The sequence below is a fragment of the Aotus nancymaae genome, unplaced genomic scaffold (assembly GCF_030222135.1).
Source record: "Aotus nancymaae isolate 86718 unplaced genomic scaffold, 86718_ANA_hifiasm-v0.15.2.pri h1tg000108l, whole genome shotgun sequence".
NCBI lineage: Eukaryota > Metazoa > Chordata > Mammalia > Primates > Aotidae > Aotus > Aotus nancymaae.
This window is the reverse complement of record NW_026988523.1, coordinates 43,363,495-43,372,036: the sequence shown is the minus strand read 5'-3', so window position 1 is coordinate 43,372,036 and position 8,542 is coordinate 43,363,495.

Genomic DNA, 8,542 nt, shown 5'->3' with positions numbered 1-8,542 from the left:
GCTGGTCTCAAACTCCTGGCTTCAAGCAACCTGGTCTCGGCCTCCCAAAGGCATGAGTCACCTCTCCCAGCCTTGAGATCAAAGTCCTGTTAGACTAGATCTGACCTTTTAATACCCGAAATGGAGTAATAATTAAATAAATGACCGTATTTATGACCAAAAGTGAACAAACACTTGAGGAACTGCCTGAGATTCCACAAAGATACAGGAAAGGGGAATATAGCTGGGCAAGTTCCCTGAGTGGCAGACCCCACCCAAGTCGACATGAAAACAACTTCAACATGTCTAGAATTCATTATGTGTTTAAAATAGTTGGGTTTTTTTTTCAATGTGATTTTATAGCTGAAAAAACTGAGGCGTTAACTATGATCTTTTAACCAAATATCTGCTTTGCCTATCACATATCCTAACGGTGCCGGATTATTTTTCTTTCCAAACACAGTTTTTGTGTGTGTGTTTTCTTTTCTATGGCCTTCTTCACTTTCACAGCCATAATATTATTCTAAAATACTAACTCCATAGTAACAACAAAAATCAGTAAATGTCCTTTCTTCAATAGATACATAGAGAAGGTTTATGACAAAGTAGTAAGAAAAATCTGTCCATAAAAAAGTTATGTTGTATTTTAAGCATAGAATTGTTACTTTCAGTGAATTCCTTCTTCAGGTATACAAGGAATTTGCTGAAGAAGAAATGAATATTCTTTACTTATATTTGTATAAGACGTGTAGAAGAAAAATCTATACTTTTCAGAGAAATTATTTCATAAAACTGGGTTTGTGGAAAGCTATGCCTTTTGAAGGCAGACGGGTTAAATTCCTGACTCTTGTGCTTACTATCTATCTCTGTGACCTCAGGCAAATCGTTTAGTCTCCCTAAACTTCAGTTTCTTCATCTGTAAAATGGAACTATTAGTATTTATTTCATCAAATTGTGAATCTGTGAGGATTAAATGAAATCATTTATGTCACAGACTGACTCAAAGTGCATCAATACATTTAAGCTTCCTGTCTTCCTCTCTCTGCTATTTGGTTCTAGACGCAAGTTTGCCTAATCTTTATTTATTATATATATATGTGTAGATGTCTATGTATTTTATTATACCTATTTTACTTGGTGTTTTTTTGTTTTTGCTTTTGTTTGTTCTTTACAGACAGGTTCTCACTGCTGTGCAGGCTGGAGTGCAGTGGCACCATCATAGCCCACTACAACCTCAAAGTGATCCTCCCACCTCAGCCTCCCAAGTAGCTGGGACTATAGGTGCAGGCTACCATGCCTGGCTAATTTTTAAATTTTTTATAGAGACAGAGTCTCTTTATGTTTCCCGGGCTGACCTTGAACTCCTGGCCTTGAGTGATCCTCCTGCTTTGGCCTCCCAAAGTGCTGGGATTATAGCCGTGATATAATCCTGCCTTAACTGGGTTTTAACAATTACAAACGTAATCTATAATACTTGTTACAAAATCAAGAAGTACAATAAAATGTTTAATTACCTTACCTTCTCTGATCCTAAACTCCTAAAATACCCAATATTCGCAGTTTTGGTAGAGCGACACTTTTTCACACTTTTCTTTTTGCTCCTACAAATGTGTTTGACACATTACTCTGAAGACCGCTTTTTCTTCCATTGAGACAACTTTCCATGTCAAAATGGGTGTGGTCAATGACTCAGGGGGAGTATTGCCAATTTAGATTCCGAAGTAGAGTTCTGGTCCTCTGAATAATTACTTGCCTCTGGGCTTTTACCTTTGTGAGAGGGATGTGAACTACTTGGTGGGTTGGAAACTGTTCCTGATGTCATCTTGCAAGCTTTTCTGTTTAGAACAAATCCAGTCTCTGGGTTACTAGAAAGTCACATGTCACATGTCACAAACTGTCAGCCTTTCTCTCCCATCACTCCTTATTACTTAAGGGTATTGGCTGAGATCCCAACATCTTTATCTCTCAGGGGTTGGAAACCTGGGCAGATTCTGTTTCTCTCTCTCTCTCTCCTTTCTTTCTCATATCTCTCCACCACTGTCATTGTCTTTAAGGAAGGTGTTGCTCACGAATCTCAGAATTATCTACCTTAGCAAAACCCTTTAGAGACCTTGATTCCAGTACTGATGACATCAATACCACCTGAATCAATGGAAAAATAAAAACAAAAACATCTCTATCTGTATCTGACTCTGGGCAGAGTGTGGCCTTAGCCACGGAAGTTGAGGTGTCATGCTCAAAGGACCATCAAAATTCATTGTCCTAGGCAAGGTACAGCGACTCACACCCATAATCCTGGCACTTTGGAAGGCCTAGGTGGGCAGATCACTTGAGGTCAGGAGTTCCAGACCAGCCTGGCCAACATGGTGAAACCCCGTCTCTACTGAAAATGGCAATTCTATTGCTGGATAATCAGTTTCAAAGGTGTGTTAGTCCTTTCACACATTGCTAATGAAGACATACCCAAGATTGGGTAATTTATAAAGAAAAAGAGGTTTAATGGACTCACAGGTCCACATGGCTGGGGAGGCCTCGAAATCATAGTAGAAGGTGAAGGAGTAACAAAAGCCTGTCTTACATGGTGGCAGGCAAGAGAGCATGTGCAGGGGAGCTCCCATTTATAAAACCATCAGATCTCCTGAGACTTACTCATAATCCCAAGAACAGCATGGGAAAATCCCGCCCCCATGATGCAATTACCTCCCACTGGGTCCCTCCCACAACATGTGGGGATTATGGGAGCTACAATTCAAGATGAGATTTGGGTGAGGAAATAGCCAAACCATATCAAAAAGCAATAAAAAATAAAAGTATTTTCTACAATAAAACTGTGATAACATTATTTGCCTGATTATTTTCAAGGAAGAGCAGCATCTTTGAGGATCTTGGAGTCAGAGAAGTTCAGACACCAAAAAGTGGAAGAGACTTAAGGGGTCTTTTCTACCTTTTTGTCTGACTCTTTGTTCTCCTATTTCATCTCCTTGAAGTGTGTCATTGATCATCTGCTTGGAACTCACTAACAATGGAGAGCTAACTCAACATGAGAGAGGAGGAAGAAGACATGTAAATAAACAATTATGATAAAATGTGATTAATGCTACAAAAGAGCTGCACAAGTTACTATGGGAGTGGCCGTGAGGTATGGCCTGGCTTGGAAGGCTAGGGAATGAAATAAGGCTTCTGAGGGAAAATGACACTATGCTGGCTCTTGAAAGAAAGAAGCGAGGACGGCAGAAAGGGGGAATAGTGAGGGAGTGAGTGGAGATCACTCAGAAGTGGGCAAAAATATCAAATATTTAGCAAGCATGTGAATCGTGTGACAGGTGTCTCATTGGGGCTGGAGCATGGACTATGAGTGGAGGGATGTTGACAGATAAAGCACAGCCCAAACTGAAACTACCCCATGCTGAGGAGTTTGGATTTTATCCTGAAGTTGAAAGGGAGTCATTTCAGGGTTTTAAGGGATTGACAGACTCAAATCTGCATTTAAAATTAACTGGAATAAGAATGAAATCTGTGACACCCCGAGGAAGCTAGTGCAGGGCCTGACAAAGCGGATCAAAGAAGGAGATGAGACAGCAGTAAAAGTTAACGAAATGGTGTGAGAATGCGGGTGTGGTGTGGATAGAAAGTGAGAGAAGTAGAGGGTGATGCCTGGGTTTCTAGTTTGGGTACTTTGGTACCTGAAGTATGTGGGGGGAAGCAGAGCCAGTTCTGTGCCACCAGTGGCAAACTCTAGGTATAAAGTGACCTGAAAATGACTACAACCCTTTAACCTTCTCAGGGCTGGTCTTAGTCTCTCCTCCTTCATTACAAACAGCAATGAACGTTATTTTGTGAATGTACTAAGTTGCAAAAAAATATTGTACTGACAGACTGCCTAATAAGCCAGATTTTATCACGTCTTTCTCTCTCTCTCTCTCTATATATATACACACACATATATATATGAAATTCTGTATAAAATCATATATAACTATATATAAAATATATATAATACTTGCTTTTCTAGGAGCTCAAAGACTACTCGTGTGTGTGTGTGTGTGTGTGTGTGTGTATAGAGAGAGAGAGAGAGGGAGAGAGAGAGAGCTCCTAGAAAAACAAGAGTTATAAAACTCCAAAGGTTCATTCCCATGATTATACTTAATAGCTGAAAACAAGCTTGCCTTATGAAATTTTAAGGCCAGGTGTGGTGGCTCACATCTGTAATCCCAGTTCTTTAGGAGGCTGAGGTAGGCGGATGCTTGAGCCCAGGAGTTCGAGAGCAGCCTGGGCAACATGGCAAGATGCCGTCTCTACAAAAAATACAAAAATTAGTCAGGGGTGGTGGTGTGCACCTGTTGTCCCAGCTACTTGGGAGGCTGATGTGGGAGAATCAATTGAGCCCTGGAGGTTGAGACTGCAGTTAGCTGTGACTGTGCCACTGCACTTCAGCCTGGGTAACAGTGCGAGACAGAAATTTTTAAAGAAATAAGCAAATAAACATTCAGCAAATGCAAACACTGGGAAGCAATGGATAAATTGTGAAAAAAGTAATGGTGTCCATCCTTCCTCTCCTCCCCCTGGCCTCTTCATTGCTGTGTGTACATGTCTTACCGTTAATTCTACTAACCACAGCGCTGTTCCTGACACAATACTTCTTGTTTCGCAAAAGCCCTTGGGATGAAGGAATCAAATTTAGAATTGGCTGAAGGGCACAAATATGAGCAGTATTCAACTCTCCAACCTGATGACATTCAGCTAAATCTGGGATGTCAAAGATGCTATTCACCCTCTGTGACAACTGTTACTGCTTATTCCTTTTCCCATCCAAACTTTTTTCAAAGAAAGGGTATCTTTTGACTAGGCTAGTTACTAAACTTCACTGAAGAAGCAACATGAAGAATGAAGTGATCTCATATAGAGACACAGTTTGCGGAGGTCATGCCAATTTCTGCTCGGGCCAACATGTTCCTTGCTTGAGAAGTCAGTGAAACAAACTGCACAGCCTTTTCTTCCTTCCCAGCATGGCTTTACTCTTATGGGAAAGTTGCAACATGTCTTACTTTAATAGGAATAAATGTAGATATATCTCATTCTTATATTAAGCCAGTAAGTATCACTTTTTAAATATATGGGAAAACATTGTTTTTAATACAGTCCCATTAAGTTAAAAAAACTGCAGTAAAACATCATCTGAAGATGTAGATGTAAAGCTGGTTGAGTAATGGTATTTTCATTTCACTCCCCTCCCTTGAAATTCACTAAACCATTGAAATTAATTTTTAGGAAACAAAAGAATAAAAAGAGGAGAAGTCTCTCTCTAAAGAAAAAAGAAAATCTCACAAACCCAAACTGTAACCTATAAAACACATCCACTTAATAATGTTAAGTCTGGGCTAAGATGGTAGGCCACAGGAAAGCCGAATGCATGACTTCTCAGAACATAAGGACTTTACGTACGTCCCCAAGCCTCCTTGCCAACAAAGCCTCCCTGTGGACTTTGGGTGAAGGAGAGAAGGCAGAAAATGGACAGATTGCAACATGGAATGTCTGTGAATTAAAGCAGAGAATTATCTCCTGTTTTCTTTTAGATGGCCAAGTTTTTTATGGATTTATAAATGTTGTGCAAAAGATCTTAACCCTTTGTCTTTCACACAGGTTGAATATTTTCTTCCGAATTTTATATTTTAATTTAAATTTTGCATATAATTTATTTTGCTTTGGCATTGCTTTTGTTTTGTTTGGGGATAGGGTGTTTCTTAGGTAGCCAAATAGATTATTTTCCTATCTTTGGTGCTGTGATTAGAAAAAATCTGTAAAATGCTTTATAGCATTTTTTTTAACTTAATAAGACTGTATTAAAAACAGTGTTTCCCCATATATTTAAAAAGTGATACTTGCTCAATATAAGAATGAGAAATATCTACATTTACTCCTATTAAAATAAGACACAGTTGCAACTTTGCCAAAAGATGAATTAGAGAGTATTTATCCTAAACTAACATTTATACTAAATGTTAGTTCATCTAAAATAGATCTTGAAATTTAACTTTTCCAACGAATTAATTAACCCAGCATTGAATAAACTAAACTTTTTGCTTTCATCTTTAGCACATATTCACTTCTTATACATATACTAGATTCCTGTTTTGAACATTTTTGTTTTAGTTTTATTAAGTGATATTGCAAGATGGTATTTTTTTTTTAACTTTTATTTTGGGTTCGGGTATACATATGCAGGTTCGTTATATGGGTAAACTCATGTCATGGGGGTTTATTGTACAAATTGTTTTGTCACTCAGGCACTAAACCTAGTACCCAATAGTTATTTTTATTGCTCCTCTCCCTCCTCCCATCCTCCACCCTTGAGGAGGTCCCAGTTGTTCCCTTCTTTGTGTTCATGAGTTAACATCATTTAGCTCCCACTTATAAGTGAGAACATACAGTATTTGGTTTTCTGTTCCTGTGTTAGTTTGCTAAGGATAATGCCTCCAGCTCCATTCATGTTATTGCAAAAGACATGATAACATTCTTTTTACGGCTACATAGTATTCCATGGTGTATATCTACCATGCTTGCTTTCTTCAATCTGTCATTGATGAGCATTTAGGTTGTCCATGTCTTTGCTATTGTGAATAGTGCTGCAATGAACACATGCATGCATATGTCTTTATAATAGAATGATTTATATTCCTCTGGGTATATACCCAATAATGGGGTTGCTGGATCAAATAATAGTTCTGTTTTTAACTCTTTGAGGAATCACCATACTTCTTTCCACAATGGTTGAACTAATTTACACTCCCACAAACAGTGTGTAAGTGTTCCCTTTTCTCTGCAACCTCATTAGCATCTGTTATTCCTTGACTTTTTAAAAACAGTCATTCTGATTGGTGTGAGATGGTACTCATTGTGGTTTTGATTTGCAGTTCTCTAATGATCAGTGATGTTGACCTTTTTTATATATACTTGTTGGTGGCACATATGTTTTCTTTAGAAAAGTGTTCATGTCCTTTGCCCACTTTTTAATGTGGTTATTTTTTTCTTGTAAATTTGTTTAAGTTCCTTATAGATGTTGGATATTAGACCTTTGTCAGATGCATAGTTTGCAAATATTTTCTCCCATTCTATAGGTTGCCTGTTTACTCTGTTGATAGTTCCTTTTGCTGTGTAGAAGCTTTTAAAGTTTAATTAGATCTCATTTGTCAACTTGTGCCTTTGCTGCAGTTGCTTTTGGAGTCTTTGTCATGAAATCTTTGCCTATTCCCATGTCCAGGATGGTATTGCCTATATTGTCTTCCAGGGTTTTTATAGTTTTGAGTTTTACAGGTAAGTCATTAATTCATCTTGAGTTGATTTTTGTATATGGTGTAAGAAAGGGGTTCAGTTTCACTTTTCTGCATATGGCTAGTCAGTTCTCTCAGCATCGTTTATTGAACAGGGAATCCTGTCCCCATTGCTTGTTTTTGTTAGCCTTGTCAAAGAACAGTTGGTTGTAGGTGTGCTGGCCTTATTCCTGGGCTCTCGATTCTGTTCCATTGGTCTATATGTCTCTTTTTGTACCAGTATCATGCTGTTTTGACTACTGTAGCTTTGTAGTATAGTTTTAAGTTGGGAAACATGATGCCTCCAGCTTGGTTCTTTTTGCTTAGGATTGTCTTGGGTATTTAGGCTCTTTTTTGTTTTCACATACATTTTAAAATAGTTTGTTCTAATTCTGTAAAGAACATACATTTTAAAATAGTTTGTTCTAATTCTGTAAAGAATGTCATTGGTAGTTTGATAGGCATAGCATTGAATCTGTAAATTGCTTTAGGTAGTATGGCCATTTTAATGATATTAATTCTTCTTATCTGTGAGTATGGAATGTTTTCCATTTGTTTGCATCATATCTGATTTCTTTGATCAGAGTTTTGCAATTTTCATTGTAGAAATCTTTCACTTCCCTGGTTAGCTGTATGCCTAAGTATTTAAATAGGATTGTATTTCTTATTTGGCTCTCAGCTTGATTGTTGTTGATGTATAGGAATGTTAGTGACCTTTGTACATTGTTTTTTTTTTATCCTAAAACTTTGCTGAAGTTGTTGATTAGCTGAAGGAGTTTTTGGGGTTTTTGATTAGCCGAAGGAGCTTTTGGAACTTTCTAGATCTAGAATTATCTCATCTGCAAACAGGGGTAGTCTGACTTCCTCACTTCCTATTTGATTTGGATGCCCTTTATTTCTTTCTCTTGCCTGATTTCCCTGGCCAGCACTTCCGATACTATGTTGAATAGAAGTAGTGAGAGAGGGCAACCTTGCAAAGTGGTATTGTTAATAAATAATTGTTAAATTTGGTAGAGAAGTTGAAATTGGCATTGTGATTGTGTTAAACAATAAAGTGCATACTGAAGTATTTAGGAATATCTGCAATCTACTTTAGCAAAATTAAAAGTGGGTAAAAAAAGAAGCAAGGATGGAGAAAAGTTGTCAGCCACTAAAGCTCAGTGATAGGCAATGTCATAGTCTGTACTTGTGAGCATGTTTGGGAATGTTCGTAATGAAAACTCGCATCGCAACCATCTTGGATTCACTGTTCTCTA